Genomic DNA, 19,330 nt, shown 5'->3' with positions numbered 1-19,330 from the left:
TCCTATCTAACCAACAGTCACAGATAGAGAGAATGTTTCATACCATCAGTAGGGGATCTTCATTTACCCTATGATAATTTATTATCTCTTCACTTTTACCTACTACTTGAAGTCATAGAAGTAAAAGAATTATCTTTTTTTAACGAAGAAAAATTACATACTTAGTCAAATCTGGATGAATTTTTCATAGATTTTGACAAAGTTTATTTGAATATTGGAAAAATAAAACATTGTTACATTAAACACAATCAATAATAATCAAATTTTAATTAAACATGCCTATTACGTATATCTATGCTAACAGTTACTGTTTTAATAATAAAATTTTAATCTTTGCTATATTGTTACAAGATACTGTTTCATTTAAAAAAAAATTAAATCTGAAAAAAAAAAAAGCTACCGGAAGAGGTAAAAAAATCTTCAACATGTTTAAGTCCCCTAATTGTAATAACTATCATTTTCTCTCAAATGAGTCATAATAAAATCCTATTACCATTCCCTAACCCCACCCTAACCCCCCCCCCCCCCCCACCCTGCTCCCCGCCTTATTTTACACCACACAAAGGTCCTTTATACAACTTTCCTGTTCTGTTTCAACTTACAAAACAGGCTCTTTCCAGATTCTACGCCAAAGTTTAAAAAAAACAAACAACAGATTTTATAAAAAAAAAATTTCAAACCAACTTGTAACTCAAACCATGTAACAGTTGATCAGTTTTATTTCTAATCATTGTTTAAAATTAACAAAATTAATTTCTTTTCATAAAAGCTGATTGTGTAAACATAAAAAAAAACATGATGAAAATAATATTAGCAAAAAAATTTTTCGAAACGAGTAATTACAATAAATTTCATTTTATAATTGACAAAAAGCTCTTGAGTTTTCAATTTTAATTTTAAAAGCATTTCTTGATTCAATTGTGATATTTTTTCCCCTACGATCATATCAAGAGGAAAATTCTAATTTATGATCAAAATTTTATGGCATTTTAAGTTGTAAAATCACATCTTATTCTTTCCTTAGGGTTGTTTAAGTGCATAATTTAACAAAATTATCAGTTTTGAAACATGCTTGATCGAATAAGCAAATTAAAAGTTCAATTCTGATCGCTATTTAGCAAAAACTGAAGTTTATTATAATAACGACTTTATTTAAAGAGGCAACATAGTTCGCAAGCCCAGTCTTCCCTATGAGTCGTTAAATCAATTGTAACATCATCTTTACAAGTAATTCACCATTCAGGCAATATCATTATCTAATTATACAATCCAACTTCTGAAACTTTAACTAAACTAATTCACTTTTTCTTTTTTTAAATATTTCGTTAAATTCACTGCAAATTATTTATATTCACACAGCTGCATTGTTTCAGCAGTCCATTTCACTTCTCAATTGACCACATTTTTTTTCCGCACTATTTTCTCCGCATAGTTTTCGTATTTTTCCTCATAATCGAAACAATTTTCATAAGTAAGCTATGTGTCATTATGCGTCATTATATAGTTAATATAAAAACCTGAATCAGAATCAGTCCACCATAGTTTACTATCACTTTATACCTTTCAATAATTCTCATTTTGCTCAATTTACTCCCTTATACCTTTGTTTGGTGAAGCACTTAAAAGAATAACAGTCAACCTTTTAACATTTTCTAATAGATTCCCATTGATTCTCCACATACACCAACCGAAAATGGCAAAAGCGGTAACTTTTGTTTTTTATCAAAGCGATCAAGTATCTAAAACTTATGGGAAAAAAGTTTAAACCGGATTGATACCTTGGAATGTATAAGCATTTTTCAATTACTTTTTAACATTTTCAATTACTTTTCAACTTGGCCGAAAAAACTTGAGATATTTGCAAAGTAACCCACCCGCCCCTTTCTTAATTGAGTCTACCATGAACAATAACGCCATTTTTAACCCTAGTAAATGATACCAAATTGCCGAAAAATGACTCAATGATTGCTTATTTGTTAAAGTCTTCACTTAACCAAATAATCTAAAGATGGTGTATTAAGCTTTCGATTTCAAAAATCAAGATTTTATTGAATTTCAGCAAATTTGCAATTTTAGAGCAGTAGAAATGAAAGAGATATACAGTCTAGCAAATTAATGCATTCTTCTATTCATTTAATACAAAAATGAAGTAAAATGTCAAACATATTCTTGAAACATTAAATTGTGAAATTGTAAATTTTTAATATCATGAATTTATTTCATATTTTCTTCTTTATTTATGAAAACAAACAAACAAGAAAATCAATTTTATATGCTTGTAGAATTAATGATTTACCTTTACCTCTCTTTAACATATTAAACTTATTATCTCCTTAAGAATAGTGAAAACTTATTACCTCCCTTCAACATAATAAACCTATAGCCTCCCATTAACATATACTTATATCCATTTTAACATAAAAAAACTTATAGTGTCCCTTTAATATAATAAACTTATAGTCTCCCATTAACATATAAAACTTACAACCAAACATATAAAACTTATTACCTCCCTTTAACATAATAAACTTATAGCCTCCCATTAATATATAATAAGCTTATAACCATTTTAACATATAAAACAAGAAACATGGCAATGCCATGAAACCAGGTTTTCAATTATCACCATTGTAGATAAATATGTTGTATTTGAAATACAAATACAAGCAACAAACAATGTAACTATGTGCAATGTAAAACATGAATAATGTAGGAGGAATTGCGCACAGAAGAAGTGTTCACTATATATATTCTGTATAAGGAAAAAAAACAAAGGGCCATAATTAGGTAAAAAATTATCCAATCACAAAACCCCGACAATATGTGCTAGGGCACTTGATGACAAAGCTTCTGTGAAAGTTTGAACAAAATCCGTTGAGAAATGTAGGAAGAGTTCAGCACAGAAGAATTTGTTCAATTCTGTATAAGGAAAAAAAACAAAGGGCCATAATAAGGTCAAATATTATCCAATCACAAAACCCTGACAATATGCGCCAGGGCACTTGATGACAAAGCTTCTGTGAAAGTTTGGTCAAAATCCATTGAGAAATGTAGGAGAAGTTGCGCAATGTAGAAATTGTTCACTATATATTCTATATAAGAAAAAAAAACAAAGGGCCATAATTAGGTCAAATATTATCTAATCGCAAAACCCCGACAATATGCGCCAGGGCACTTGATGACAAAGCTTCTGTGAAAGTTTGGTCAAAATCCGTTGAGAAATGTAGGAGGAGTTGCGCACAGAAGACATTGTTCACTATATATTCTATATAATGAAAAAAAACAAAGGGCCATAATTAGGTCAAATATATACCAATTGCAAAACCCTGACAATATGTGTCAGGGCACTTGATGAAAAAGCTTCTGAGAAAGTTTGGTCAAAATCCGTTGAGAAATGTAGGAGGAGTTGCGCACAGAAGAAATTGTTCACTATATATTCTATATAAGGAAAAAAAACAAAGGGCCATAATTAGGTCAAATATTATCTAATCACAAAACCCCGACAATATGCGCCAGGGCACTTGATGACAAAGCTTCTGTGAAAGTTTGGTCAAAATCCGTTGAGAAATGTAGGAGGAGTTGCGCACAGAAGAAATTGTTTACGCCCGCCCGCCCGTCCGCCCGCCCGCCGACATACGTCAATCTAATAACCAGTTTTTTCCTTCGGAAAACCTGGTTAACTAATTACCTCCCTTTATCATAATAAACTTATAGCCTCCCATTAACATATCAAACTTCACTTAACTGTATGTTACATCCTTAATTACAACATAAAGAATCTTTAAACTTAGTACCCAACCTAGTATCATATTGAATTTATTACCTTCTTTTAACATCTTAAAACTTATTACCTCCCCTTTCTTACATAGATTCTTTCAAACTGCTACGTACAAGATCATTATAAACACATTTTTTTTTTTTTGCTTCTGTAGAAATATTCACATCTTTTGATCTTAAGGAATTTAATTAAGTAACTCTGAAAATTTAATTCAGCTTGCTATCCCTGCAATAGAATTGTTTTAAAAAAAAAGAATTACTAAAGAGAAAAATATCGTCACATTATATGGAAGAGTGCAGGCGCTATTATTACGTTACAAGCAGGAATCATATTAAATCAAGTCGCATTACAGAGAACCTCTTTGATGTTTGTTTTTTAACTCTTTGAGAGAACATCCACTTTAGAATGAATTGTCACACAAGCCTTTAATGTTTAATAGTTGAACCATTTTTCAGGCCATTTCAGCTGACAAATAAATTGTTTTCCAGGCAATTTGTTTTTTTCCGAGGGCTGTTGTTTATTCGCCTGTTGTCAGTAATGGCGGAAGACCTTTTTTCCGATCATCATTTGATATTCATCAGACTGCCTTCATTGTGAATAATTAATGGTATGTTACTTAAAGCTTTATAGAGTTAATGTAAAATAATGAAAGGTTGGATACAGTGAAACTCTATAATTCTGCACCTTTTTATTTAAGAGTTCTCTTTTACAGTTAACAAGTTACCGGTGACCCTTTTGCTTATCCCTTACACTCCTGAATTTCTTAACTGGACTATAAATAGTCAATAAACAATTTAAGGAATATCAAAATGAAAATTTGGTCAGCCAATATTACAGAGTCTGGTCAGACTGCACGGAAGTACAGGCTTGACTGCCACTGTTGGCAAAAGCTGATCACTTTTGGTTCCAGCAGGTTAAAAGTTAAGATTTGTATAACCGGCCCTTTACCAAACCATATATTTGCCAACCCACCCAAATCACCAAACCATCTATTGGCCAACCAACCCAAATCACAAAACCATCTATTTGCCAACCCACCCAAATCACAAAACCAAGTATTTGTCAACCCACGCAAATCACCAAACAATCTATTTGCCACCCAAATCACCAAACCATCTATTGGCCAACCAACCCAAATCATCAAACCATCTACTTGTTAACCATCCCAAATCACCAAACCATACCCAAATCACCAAACCTTTTTGCCAACCAATCCAAATTACCAAACCATCTATTTGCCAACCCACCCAAATCTCCCAACCATCTTTTTGCCAACCAACCCAAATCACCAAACCATCTATTTGCCAACCCACCCAAATCACCAAACCATCTATTTGCCAACCCATCCAAATCATTAAACCATATATTTGCCAACCCACCCAAATCACAGTACTGTCTATTTGCCAACAAGACTGGTATATATCTAATTGGGATACGAGATGATTTTTTTTATGAATGTTTCACGTCATGGCAACAAGTCCAGTTTCCAAAAGACGATCATTGCCAGTTTAAAGGTGTTAGGAAAAAATTGCAATGCCTTGGTAATGTCGAAAATTGGTTTGAAACTTTAAGTTGCCACAGATGGATTTGCCTTATGACTTACTTATATGGTGGATTTATTGAAAAACTTCATGTTACATATACTGACATTGTAAGTATATAGACAAATTACTAACCTATCCTAAGCCTAATGCTCAGGTGCGGCAGTAATTTAGATAATCGGGGATTATAGACAAAAATGAATTTACAACACTATTATACATTTTACTAGTGAATCCCGATATTATAATCACAAAAGAAGTTACTTACATAAAAACATATTAATCATCATTAACTCGTTATTATATTAATCAAATAGGGCGAGTAAACTGCGATAACTTCAGTGATTTTTCTACTTATATAACAGACTCCGAAAAAAGACCTCTTCCCAATTGAAATTTTCTTTAAAATCATGCAGTTTTCCCAAAAATCTGAACTTAAACCAGCTTTTTTACTTCCCAAATCAGCAATTTTAGCGATAATTTTTCCCAAAATCAAGAGGCTCAGGCCTCTTCCCAATTAAGTGAGAAAAATCACTGAACTTATTATTTCCTTCCCAAATTACAGAACAGCATGCCACTTATTTATATCATAGCATTGGGCATAAAAACACTGGAATCATGAAAAAGCAAAACCAAACCTGTATTTTTTTTTTTATTTCTGTTTTTCCGTTAACCAGAAGCCAATTGAAGATTTTAAAATAAACAATTCATTCAAAATGAAGTGTTTTATTTAAAGTGGATCATTCAAAACCTGTTTGAGATGTCTAATTAACATATTTTTAGTGAGTGGGTAATTTTTTGTTTTGTTTAGGAATTACGCAATCATCGAGGCAAAAATGTGGATTTAATAACAGAACGATTCTTGCGTTTATTTTGAGTCTTTTACTTATGTTACGTTGTTTAACTGTCATAGTCTTATGTTTATGAATAGTTGTTGCACGTTTTCAAATAGCTTGTGTTTAATTATTTGAATGACTGAAAAGACATTATAATTCTTCAAACTGAAAATAATGAAATGTGAAAGTGTGACTGTTTTAGAAATAGCCAGTATGACTACACTTATTTATTTATCTATTTATTTATTTTTTTGGTGAAATAAATTAATATTGATCAACAAAAAAATCATAAAAAGTATTATCATTTAATGATTTTGAGGATAATATAGATTCTTTGAACCAAATGTGCCAAACACGCACTGAAATTCGAGTCGATAAAAAAATCCAGTTTTGAGCCTCAAAATCCAGCTGAAAATCCAGATTTGGCCCATTTCATTTGTCACATGTATGGCAGTATTTTAGAAATAAAATGGGGATGCTCATACATATATATATATAATGAAAATTTACAGCAAATATATCAAAATTTTCTAGGTAGACTCGAGTTATGTCATTAATCATCATCAAAAGTGGAGAGTTACCTTTCATAATAAACCATGATTAATCATCATTAACTCGTTATTATATTAATCAAATAGGGCGAGTAAACTGCGATAACTTATTATTTCCTTCCCAAATTACAGAACAGCATGCCACTTATTTATATCATAGCATTGGGAATAAAAACTCCGGAATCATGAAAAAGCAAAACCAAACCTGTATTTTTTTTTTTAATTTCTGTTTTTCCGTTAACCAGAAGCCAATTGAAGCTTTTAAAATAAACAATTCATTCAAAATGAAGTGTTTTATTTGGAGTTATATGTTTGACATACAAAAACAAAAACTGTGAAATAGAGTAAACTGTTCTATGAGGCATAAGAAATGGCGATGAAAATACAAACCTGAGCTTGTTCAGGATTTCATGAGCATTGTAAAGCTTTGGTTCTATGGTTTTGTTTTTTTTAAGGAATTTAACTTGTGTTGTTAACTTATTTTTTCTTATCTATTTTCTTGGTCACAGACTTAATAATATCGGTCATATGTTGCGGTATACCAATCCGAACTGCAAACATATGTCAGATACTTTTTCAGACAAATTCTACCAATTCAACAAATTCCATCGTATTTTAAATTCTTTACCATAATATATCAATTTTCCAATTTATGTCATCACACCGTAACTATTTTCTTACAACTGCATATGAAATAACAACTTCATTCACAACGTGAAATTTCGTTTCGTCCTGAAGTATCCGCATTGTATTAAGACGTGCCGACCATCTGCTTCCCCCATGCCCTACATGAAATTTTCGGCGACCCATGGGGCTGGAAAAACTAACCGGACACACGCCCTAGTTTAATGATGTCACCAAGCAATTATAAACATATATCCACAGAATTTCATGTAACTAACGACACAGTATATGCTAGAATATATAACACAAATTTTCTATCACTCCATGCAACTAGTGCTGGCACGTCAATGATCATAGACTGCACATCTATTGAACGGTTATGAAAGATTAGACTGAATAAAACATCAAGGCTAGCCTTACTTTCAATGCTTGTGGCCAAGACAAGGCAAGTTATTGCCGCAATCTGGCCTGGATTTATGACGGTCGGTCGCATATTGGTCTATTTATATCTATATACAAGTTTATGACTATCATATTATTAAAGCCTTCAAAAAGTGGAATTCAATATGTTACCGAAACAGGGGAAATATTCTAGCAAATTTCTCGACTTCAGTGAAAAACTTTTTTTTCCAAATCTGGCAAAAATATTCCAAATTTTTACCAACAAACTTAAAATGGACGTATCTCCTTAAAAGTCAAGTTCTAAATCTTGCTGGGGATGTTGCTGAAAGTTGCTGAATTTTGCGCACTGGGAATATCTCTCTGGTATATTACATACAGTACCAGTCAGACTGATCACCATCATGTGATCATAATAAATGATATATGGACTACGACATGGGTAATTTAGTAAATGGCCCAATCCATTGCATGGCCATGAATTATTGACACCCTATATGTATGTACATTGTCTATCGGAGCATTCCTGTCATATGTCTTCCTCCAGTGGATCTGTTTATGGTCTGTGCGAAGTGAGATGGAACAATCTTAAATTTCTTTTTTTTTCCCCTAATACTTGATTTAAGTCAAAAACTTTTCAAGATTTTTTTAAACATAACTCCCATTATATCCCATCATATTGCAATATTTCTGTAAATATTGCAACATATCGCAATTAAGGATTTTTCTTTGCAATACCTAAACCCTATGGTGCTCTTTAAAATCGACTGCTTTCAAGTCAAATTAACGTCTGAGTTCAAACAACAATAATGTTTCAGATTTCAAAGTATCTGGCACTGAAATTATGGAAATATATATTTCAATGAGTTTATTTTTTTTATCATTTCTAATCTAATCAGTTTAAACCTCTACTAAAAACTTGAAAGATATTGTTTTCCATTTCCAGTTATGTTGCCAAAATTACAATGAACAGTTAGTAGGAAATAGCCTTGAAAAGAATGAGAAATTTATCATTTTCCATAATGAAAGAAAAGCCCTCATCAATATTTCAACGTAAAGTTTAAATAATGCACTAACTGCAAACATGCACAGATATCCTACACGTTTTGAAAGAAATTAAATGTTTTGAAAGAAATTAAAGCCGGTAATAAAAATGCAGTACCCTTTTAATGTTTACACAATTTCGGTATAATATTTACATGATAATTATTTCTGTCAATATTCATACCTAAAAAGTCAATTGAGTCAGCAAACATTGGTTTAACGATGTCAATTTAATTTGTTTATTCATAAAATTAGAAGGAAAAGGTTCATCAAAAATAGTATTTCATCATTTATTGTAAGCAAAAAACCCCCAAGAGTGGTTATCATTATTACAGAATTGCTACAATTTGTAAGATAGAACTTATTGGTTGAAAGAGTGGACGACCCCCCCCCCCCCCCCCCCCCATACAAATATCACCAGGAATATGTTCAAAAACACATAATGAACACCCCTGATAACCTTCTCCTGCTTGGTGCTAAACTTCACTTTTATGTTGTTGTTGTTTTTCTTATCTCTCACATTAGTTTGTTAAAAAGGCCAAGTATATGCTAATGCTAATCTGTGCTATTCTACAGAAATTAGAAAACATTAAAGGCTGCATTATTATTCACTTTATTACATCATTTATGCAAATGGATATTTCTACAAACACAGTTCTACGAAGGACTCTGAAAAATATAAGGTGATTAAGAACGAAATTTGATATAGTATCGACTTTTTAAGAAATACAGCGTTTTCATTGGATGACAAATTAAGCTGGACACTAATGTTAGGTAAAAAGAAAAGAGAAAAGTTTCAACCTTTAATCATGAAGGAATTGAAACATCTTAAAACAAATGAAAAATTTCTAAAGTAGCGACAAATCAGAAAAACAGAACTGTAGCTAAGAGTAATGCTCACCGAAAACCACAACAACAAGCTGTATCCTGTATCCCATGACAACGGGGGGAAACAGACCAGAAAACAACAGACCAGAAAACAGACCAGAGCTATCAGAAAGGGAACTTATTGTATAGTGCTGATAAGCCATATGGCTTTTTTAATATAAATATTAGTATAAAATCAATACATTTACCTGGATGTAGCTATGATTGTTTCACAGGTTATCATGAAATATGGTGCTTACAACCTTGCCAGGGTACTTGTTTGTGATAAAAATGCCAACAATGGAGGGATATTCCAAGTTCAGAGATAAAAGATACTAGTACACATTGATTCTATGACTTATTATGGAATGTAGGTGTTGTTGGGTTTTTTTTGTACTATTAGTTCTTTCAGGACATTCACTCACTGACTACATTTGTTGCAGAAATCAATTTCACACAACAGAAGCGGAACAAAACTTCATTTAGAATATACAAAATATATAATAGTGTCAAGTAATGTTAAAATATGGGTTTTCATTCAACTTACAAAAAAACACATACATTAAAACCGGAGAAAACTGACAAATTTGAGGGGGGAAATAAGGTTTTCTATTTTTTCCATAGAAAGAAGTAAGAAAAACACTTTTCCTATTTAAAGTCTGCCTTTTTCAACAAATTTAATTTCCTGCGATGATTAATCTTGACCACATTCTACAATTTAACATATTTTGCAGAGAGTTAAATTAAACATAGATCGCTTTATGTATTAGTTAAAAATATATTTATGATATATATAAAAGAGGTTGTGGATCTTAGGAAGTAATACTACAGCCCTTTTCATCCATGTTATACAAAATATAAACTCCCATGCCAAAAAAATACACGATCCCCCTCATTTGTAGGTAGGATACATTTTTTAGTGTAAAATTCCCTGATGAAATTCATCTTCAACACCAATAACACAAAGAGAACACTATGCTAGACAATCACAGCATTGAAAACCAAATGAATAGAAACATCAAAGAAAACATCAATGTCATAATAACTGTAATTATCTTGCAAAGAAATATACAAAATACCACTAGGGAAAATGAGAAAACATTCAAAACAAATAAACAAAATATCTGACTGCCGAGAGGAACACATGTAAAACCTCAGTGCAATTGACTTTTTCTGTGTTTGTTACTGGTACAATTTCCTAACAGTATATTTTTTTTCAGCAGTAAACAAAGGTAGTTATTTCTAATGTAAGCAATTGATTTATTAAGTAATATTAGATATGAAACTGCTTTTTAACGAGCTAAGTTAATAACCTCCTGGCTAAGTGAGCACCCCTGACAGTTAATGATTCCATTTAACATTGACTGTCAATTACCAAGGTGTACTCAATTCAGGATTCTAAGTTCACATAGATTTTGATAACTTATGTGTACTCAATTAAGAACTCTGAGGTCCCATGGGCATGGCTTATTACTAACTTAGTAAGTATTCAATTCAGTATTCCAAGATCACTCATTGCTTATTGGTAACTAAATGTGTACTCAATTAAGAGCTCCAAGGTCCCATGGCTTATTAATAACTAAATGTGTATTCAATCCAGGATTCCATGTTCACATATGGCTTATTGGTAACTAAAATGTGTACACAATTATTAAAGGTTTCAAGATCACACATGGCTTATTGGTAACTGTGTATTTAATTAAGAACTCTAAGGTCCCATGGCTTACAAATTTCAAGGGTGGCTTATTGGTAACTAACTGTGTACTCAAGTAAGAACTCAAAGGTCCCATGGCAAATGTGAATTCAATTCTAGGTTCCAAGTTCACAAAATGCTTACTGGAAAGTAACTGTGTACACAATACAGGGTTCCAAGATCACATTTGGCTTACTGGTAACTGTCTACACAATGCAGGGTTCCAAGATCACATTTGGCTTATTGGTAACTGTCTACACAATGCAGGGTTCCAAGATCACACATGTATGACTTGTTGGTAACTAACTGTGTACAAATGCAGAGTTCCATGATCACACATGGCTTATTGGTAACTAACTGTGTACAAATTGCAGGGTTCCATGATCACACATGGCTTATTGGAAACTGTGTACAAAATGCAGGGTTCCATGATCACACATGGCTTATTGGAAACTGTGTACACAATGCAGGGTTCCATGATCACACATGGCTTATTGGAAACTGTGTACAAAATGCAATGTTCCAAGATCACACATGGCTTATTGGAAACTGTGTACAAAATGCAGGGTTCCAAGATCACACATGGCTTATTGGAAACTGTGTACACAATGCAGGGTTCCAAGATCACACATGGCTTATTGTTAACTGTGTACACAATTCAGGGTTCCGTTTATTGGAAACTAACTGTGTATTAAACTGAAAACTCCAAGGTCACATGGCTTATTAATAACTAAATGTATATTCAATTCAGAACTCCAAGATCACACATGGCTTATAGGATACTAAATGTGTATATAATTCAAGGTTCAATTTATTAGTTTACAAGAAAGTGTACACAATATTGATAATTGATATACTTTTCAATTCAGGCTTCTTAGGTCACAATTGGCATTTATAACTTTTAAAAGAGATATACATGTATAATGACTCAGAGTTGGATGTCTTTTGATTTTTATTTGCCAGAAACAGGAAAATACATCTTCAATTGTAAGTGATATTACAAGGAAAATCTTATTTTGTTTTATGTCAAATGAACAGAGGTTGTTTAGATCATGGAGTTTTATCTGCAGAAGATTCGAGATTAATCACTAAAGATTGGAGATTATTTGTGGAAGATTAGAGATTATTTGTGATATGTCTATGGCATATGCTTCTTTACCTTTCAAGATCTGATATACCTGCATGCAGAACTCAATTATGACTAGTCGTATTATACAATTTATTTATTTGTTTTTTTATATGTGTGTGTTTGTACTTGTGTTTTATTTGTCTGTCTGGTAATGAAAGAAACATTTATACTGATACGCTGATGTAACTCAGTTCTGATATTTTCTTGTACGATATTGTTCATATTGTTTTTGAGCTTTGTGATTGTTTTGTTTGTTGTTTTTTATCATTTTTAAAAAATTGAGTAAATTAATATGAAGTTATGCAATGCCTATGAACGGGGAAGTTGTTCATTTTTTACTTTACATTTTTCGATTTATAGGTGGCATTCGGTATTTTATGCACTGATTCTGTTTTCAATTGGAACACCTCGACAATTATCATTGAGTTACAATGAAAATGACAGCGCCCAACTAGACATTTCACATGAAAATTCATTGTTTTTTTATTTGATTTCCTTTTAAATATATACAATGTACTTTTAGTCTATAGCCAGGCAAGCCAAAGCGCTGGCCCACTTGGCAGACACGGCCTTTGATTTTCCCCATTTTAAAATCATGATGTTGAACATGTGTCTTACTCATAATTCATGAGCATTCAAATCATATTTATCTACAATTTAATAATTCCGCATTCTCATGACAGTTCAGTTGTACTGAACACTTTCCTCTTATTGGAACAAGGTAACTTTGGCCGAATTCAGCTTTGATTTGACACAATGATTTAAATAGGGGAATTAAATTATCTTTGTCACTTTGACATAACCGTAACTTTTTTAATTAACTTAATTGTCCAATTAAATTTAGCCCTTACAGAATTAACTTACTAATATGTAAGAAATTAAGTAATTCCTATTCTGCTAAAATTATTTATCTGAGATGATGCTAAATCTATTTAAACTACACAAAACACTTTAACCACTAGTGAATTCATTTTTTTACCTTCGGAACCCATTTTACACAAAATTAACAAATGATACCAAATATCTCTTTCCTATTTATTTAATTCTCTGCCAAAAAAATACCTACAAAAACATTCTGGACCAAATATTTCTTCAACAGGTGTGTTTCTGTTTGATTCATATTCGTGTTTTGCAAAAATAAAAACACGTTTGGCAGGTGAAACAAGACAGGATGCCACGAATACAAGTCCCGCTACAGATTCAAACATGCTTCTCTGTTTTTACAAGTCATTGGATATTCAACGTGAAATTATTTTGATAATAGGTCTTGATTACAACAAACTTGTTTTACCTTTCAGCAATTAGAATAAGAAATTTATCAAGCGTAAAAATAAAGTCATGAATAACTTGTATTGTTTAAAAGTTGCAAAAAAAGCAATTTCCCTGGTATCTTAATTCAATTAAGATCAAATAAAACGTTTTAAATTCCAGCTTTAATTACCCTCATTTAAATGAAATGACTTAAAAGTTGATGGGAATAATCTTGTCTTGAGTAAATTGTCTAGTTTTAAAATTGTTTCTTTGTTGGCAGATTTTTTTTTTGTACCAGTTGGTTTGAGATTGAGACTTTTTTATTGGACACCTAATCATTTTGCATCCAAATTTGTCATTTTCTTTTGTTTTACAGAGGGGGCCCTCTGCCCCTTATTTATCATTACAGAATGAACTCTACTGTTCTCTTTAGTTCTGTTTACAGTTAGATGAACCCCGTTACTCATTTTAAATAGCTTGTACAAACCCATTACCAGCTATCTCTTCAATGATATTGTTCACCTCCCATTTTTGGAACTGTCCATTATCAAATGGATCTATTGGATAACGTCTGTTACCAGTATTTTATTTGTTACTTTTATGCTATAATATCCATTTGATTGTTTGTTTGTTTGATTGGGTTTTACATCACACGGACACAGTATATGTCACATGGCGACGTTTCCACCTTTACTGGTGGAGGAAGACCTCAGGTGCCCTTCCATGCATTTTTTCAGGCATGGAACGGGCACCTGAGTAGGACCACTGACGTTCTGTAAGCAAGCTGGATAGCTTCCTCACATGAAAGAATCTTAAGTCCCTGTTGGGATTCGAACCCACAGTGGTGAGGGGCAAGTGGTTTAAAGTCAACAAACTTAACCACTCAGCCATTTGAAGAAACTAAGAATTGATAAATTGACAGCATTTATACTCCTATGAGACTTAACAAATTTTTCAAGTGTAACTTAATTAACCTTTACCAGACTTTTAATCTGGATAAAACTGTTTATCTTTTTAGGGAAGAATTCATTGACATCATTATTATGTACTGACTGAATAAAGAACAGTGCAGGCCACATTCAGACAGAATAGATGTACCAGCTGATCTTGGTCTTCACTGGCCACATGGATGTAAGCTACAAATAACTTAAGATTACTTAGCTTCATATGACTTAAGATTAAGCTTAAAATGCCTGAAGATAAAGCTTCAAATAATTGAAGATTAAGCTACAAAATTAATGCCTCTCAACTCACAGATCATGGGTTTAAGCACTAATTGGGTTACGACCATGTTACTTCATACGACACCAGTCCTGCACTGTTTGGTTTGAAAGTGATATAATCAAGAAGTTGCAAGAACTTGTTTTGCAGTCTATCTTAAATAATTGTGTTTAAACTAAAGTATTTTTTTTTAGATAATTTATACAATATATCCCAGCTGTTATAATTATATAACATACATACAGACTCAATATGAACTTTTCAAAAATCAAATTTCAATTTAAAACAAAATACAGTTTCCCTTCAACAGCATTCTACCTTTGAAAATATGATATATTGCATACGAAAAATTTATCAGTGCCACAGATAAATTTCATATAAATCTATCTAACAATATTAAATTATGCACTCAACTGCACTGCATATGTTAAGAGAAAATATCTGTATTTACGAACTTTTGATTAGAAATTGTAACCTTGGAATCAGAACAGAATCTTGGAGTGTGTTTTTTTACCTATGAAAATAACCCAGAAAAATTATGCTTGCATAAAATGATATTTTCTGGCTTTTCACATCATGAATATGAAGTCCTAAAAATTACAAAGTGCTATAAAACAGAAAGTCCTAAATTACAAAGTCCATAAATTACAATGTCCAATAAATCACAGTCCTATATAAAAAAATCCTATAAATTACAAAGTCCTATTAAATACAAAGTCCTAAAATACAAAGTCCTATTAAATACAATACAAAGTCCTATTAAATACAAAGTCCTAAAATAAACAAAGTCCTATAATATACAAAGTCCTATTAATTACAATACAAAGTCCTATTAAATACAAAGTCCTATAAAATGACTTTTGACTCACCAGTCCATACAGATATAGGCTTAAATGTACTAGTAAATAGTAAAGTAAATTTATAAGGAAATGTATATGGACTACGTAATTTTTTTTTATTTTTTTTTATAGCAATCATACTGTTAAGGGTTATATGGTGAGTTTTTAACAAACATTATCTGTCAAAGCAAATATTGTCATATCAAATTCCATGGACTTTTGTCATATTTTTATATAGGCAAGTAAAGTTAGGCTGTGAGCATGTAAAAATTTCTGCCCCAACTTTCCACACCACTGAGCAATCCTACTGCTCATATGGCAACCCTGTCCTGGAAAATCTTATGTACCAATTGATACCTCTCTTCAGGGTGGCAACAGAACCTAATGGTGGGATCATTATCCTGCTTACTTTGGAAAGAATTTACTGACAAAAAGCATGAATCAGGCCTCAAACCACAATATAATTCATAACTCAACAACAAAAGGCTAGAGTTGCAAAACTATAAACATATATGAAGCCTTTTGGACTTAAGCCACTAAATTTGCCTGATTTTCAAACATGCACAACATACTTAATATTATATATTCAACCATTCAAATGAACCTTGCAACTGATTTAAGGCAATTTATCACAACACATCCATATTTTTTTCCCCATACTTTAAAGGCACATTATGTTTCAGAAATCCGTATTTTTAAATTCTTTAGAAATGTCAAACATGCGTTTATTAATGCTTTTAATAATGAAAATAAGAGAATGTTGGATGTTTAACAAATGAAGAAAGAAAAAAGTAGCGTTAAATGCGCAGATAAATGTGTAGTAAAGGTAGCAAAATGTAAACAAAATAGTATTTTGACTTCCATACAAAATACTAATTCACTATAATAATTATATTATCCATTGCCAAAGAGCTAATGGAGCAAAAGACAGTTCATGTTTATGGCAAATAAGTAGAATTTTGGAACTGTAACAAAATACCAAAAATAAAAAAGTTTTTTGAGAAATAAAAATGATAGCATTTCTGAAGCTTAATGGGCCTTTAAAACAAAAACAAAAAAACAAGGAAACTATATTCAGCTGACGTAAGGACTGAGAACTCTTGATAAAACTAGAAACCTTGATAAGCACAAACTGTGAAGAGATTCTAACATCAAATATTACCCAGAGGTAATCATTAACTATACACTTACTGATTTTAACAGCCGATAAAAATGTCAGGGAGCTAGATTTTCCCAATTTCTTAGAAAATATTACAATCAATAAGTGATAATAAAAAATTTGTCTATAATTCTATACACTTTAAAACCAAGACCTAAATCATTATTTTCAAGTATACAGGAGCTGTTACTGTTCAACTATGAAATGTATATTTTCATTCATGTATTTTCTTTATTTTTTTTTTCTAAAGACACCAAGGGAAACAACTCAAATCTATCATTCTTACTGGCCAACACATTTACTTCCCTTTTCACAGTTGCAGTTTTTTATTGTGTAGATTATATGGTAACTTTTCAGGGAAGACCTGAGGTGCCCTTCCTTGCATTATTTCAGACATGAATGGGCACCCAAGTATAATTTTTTACCACCAACATTCCATCCAGTTTCTAGACTAATATATATATAAAAGCATTTAAATACTTCTTTTGTCCCATTTTGCTGTTATACAATGTATAATTACTTTTTCTATGCATTTTTTGTTGCAAAAATCTTTGCTACATTGAAAATAAAACTCATTAACTTCTTAAACTTATCATTTTTCACAGAAATGCTCATGAAATAAATTGATAACAATCTCTTTTTTTTTGTTTATTGAATTTAGAAACTTTGAAATAACGCCCCCAGTTTATTCAACAAGTTTCACAACCACCTATTTTAGGGTACCCATTATGTTTATTCAAGCTCAGACGAGTTAAACAAAACAAAATAACGCATAAAATTTATACATATAGCAAACCGTATTTATTGATATCTCAATCAATTAGCAGCAATCAATGGACGAGCGCAAATTTGCAATTAACATTTCATTCCTGCAGCTACTGGCCTTTGTGATTGTATTCATCAGTTACGAAACATATCAATTAAGTTGGTGATCTACACTAAAAACCTGACATTATTTGAAGTGGGCTTCACAGTGAAAGGTTATTGTTTAAACAACAAAATAACAAATATTTGTTAAAAATCGAACAAAAAAAAAAAAAATTCCGAGAAATTTTCTTTGTAACGTCTTTTTTGCCATTAAGCTTTAACCATTCTTGAATTTATTGATCCTGATTTTAATACAAAGTCCTTCTATATATAATTTGTGGAAAAATGCAAGCAGCAAGTAAATTATTTAAGGATCTTTTATTTCAAAACATGTACTTATGGTTTCAAAGACTCAAAATTACTGAAATGCCAAAAAAATAAAACATTCAAGCATCAAACTTCCTGTATTATAGTGTCTTCATGTCAGACACGTGAGCCCTCAAACAAAATAAATGTTTTAAACGTGCAAGTCCATAATATGAAATAAAGGGCTACAACTCTGTATTAATAGCATTATTTTCCGGGAAATGTGTGGAATAATGCCTACAAAACAGACAAGATTATTACAGCTTTTCAAATTTCAAATAATTTGAATTTTTATTACTTACATATCCCTAACTAAATAAAGTCAATTTTCATGTTTTTTCCTATTAATTGTGCAAATTTGTGATAAAAACCATTTTTTCATATCGCCTTTCTTTCTACCAGTAACACAGGATGATATGGAATGACAACATCATAAACCGCAGTATTTTTAGTTCATTTAGATCAAAGTCAAAAAAATATGTCCTCTTATTTTTTATAGCCCACGAGTGGCCCATAAATTGTACTAGACGAGAGGACAAAACAATAAAACCATGTCTTCAATTTGTTTTTACATGACACAGATAGGAAATTAAATCTAAAGAAAATCTGTTCAGACCATCTACATTGGAAATAAGGAAAAGATCTTCCCTTAGAACTAGACCACAGGAGATAGAAACAGAGCTTTATTAGATTCATTAGGAAAGAGCAACTTTACCACACTATGACAACGAGAATGGACTGTATAACCTGTAATAAAAGCACCTATTCCATTTCAAATGTTAAAGGGACTCCACTGAGGTTTTTGACACATGACAGGACTGGAAATATTTTTTTGAGATTATTTCTCAATCTGATCTAGGTGTATACCAACAATTTATGTGCAAAATATCAGATCATTAGCTCACGTTGTTTTTCCAGAATAATAGTTCTAATTGTCAAAAATGACCTAAAATTGAAAAGCTTTGCAATGCTTTTCACTCAAATCGTACTGAGAATAACACAAACATAAGATTTTCAGTGTATTTCTGGGTATATTTCTTAATGATCTTTTGTATATATTTCTGTTTTAGGTGCCCCAGTTGATTTTTGTGAGAAATTAAAATTTTAGCTTTTAAGGCCTTTGAACCTCAGTGGAGTTCCTTTAAAATAGAATCACTGCCTACATTCTTTTATTTAAGCCTCATCACACTAAATATTTTATATGGGCACATCCACTTTTCAATTC

The 19,330-nt window shown here is 31.6% G+C and overlaps 1 protein-coding gene across 6 annotated transcripts in view; it reads right to left on the bottom strand.

Annotated features, from left to right (window-relative positions):
• The window catches only part of LOC132720681 (liprin-beta-1-like), a 97,912-nt gene that overhangs the window by 62,516 nt on the left and 16,066 nt on the right, over positions 1-19,330 (bottom strand). The window lies entirely within an intron of this gene.

Source organism: Ruditapes philippinarum, unplaced genomic scaffold, assembly GCF_026571515.1.
Source record: "Ruditapes philippinarum isolate M1 unplaced genomic scaffold, ASM2657151v2 ctg2137_1_1_1_1, whole genome shotgun sequence".
NCBI lineage: Eukaryota > Metazoa > Mollusca > Bivalvia > Venerida > Veneridae > Ruditapes > Ruditapes philippinarum.
The sequence above is the reverse complement of the archived record's forward strand: the minus strand, read 5'-3'. Positions and strand labels throughout refer to the sequence as shown.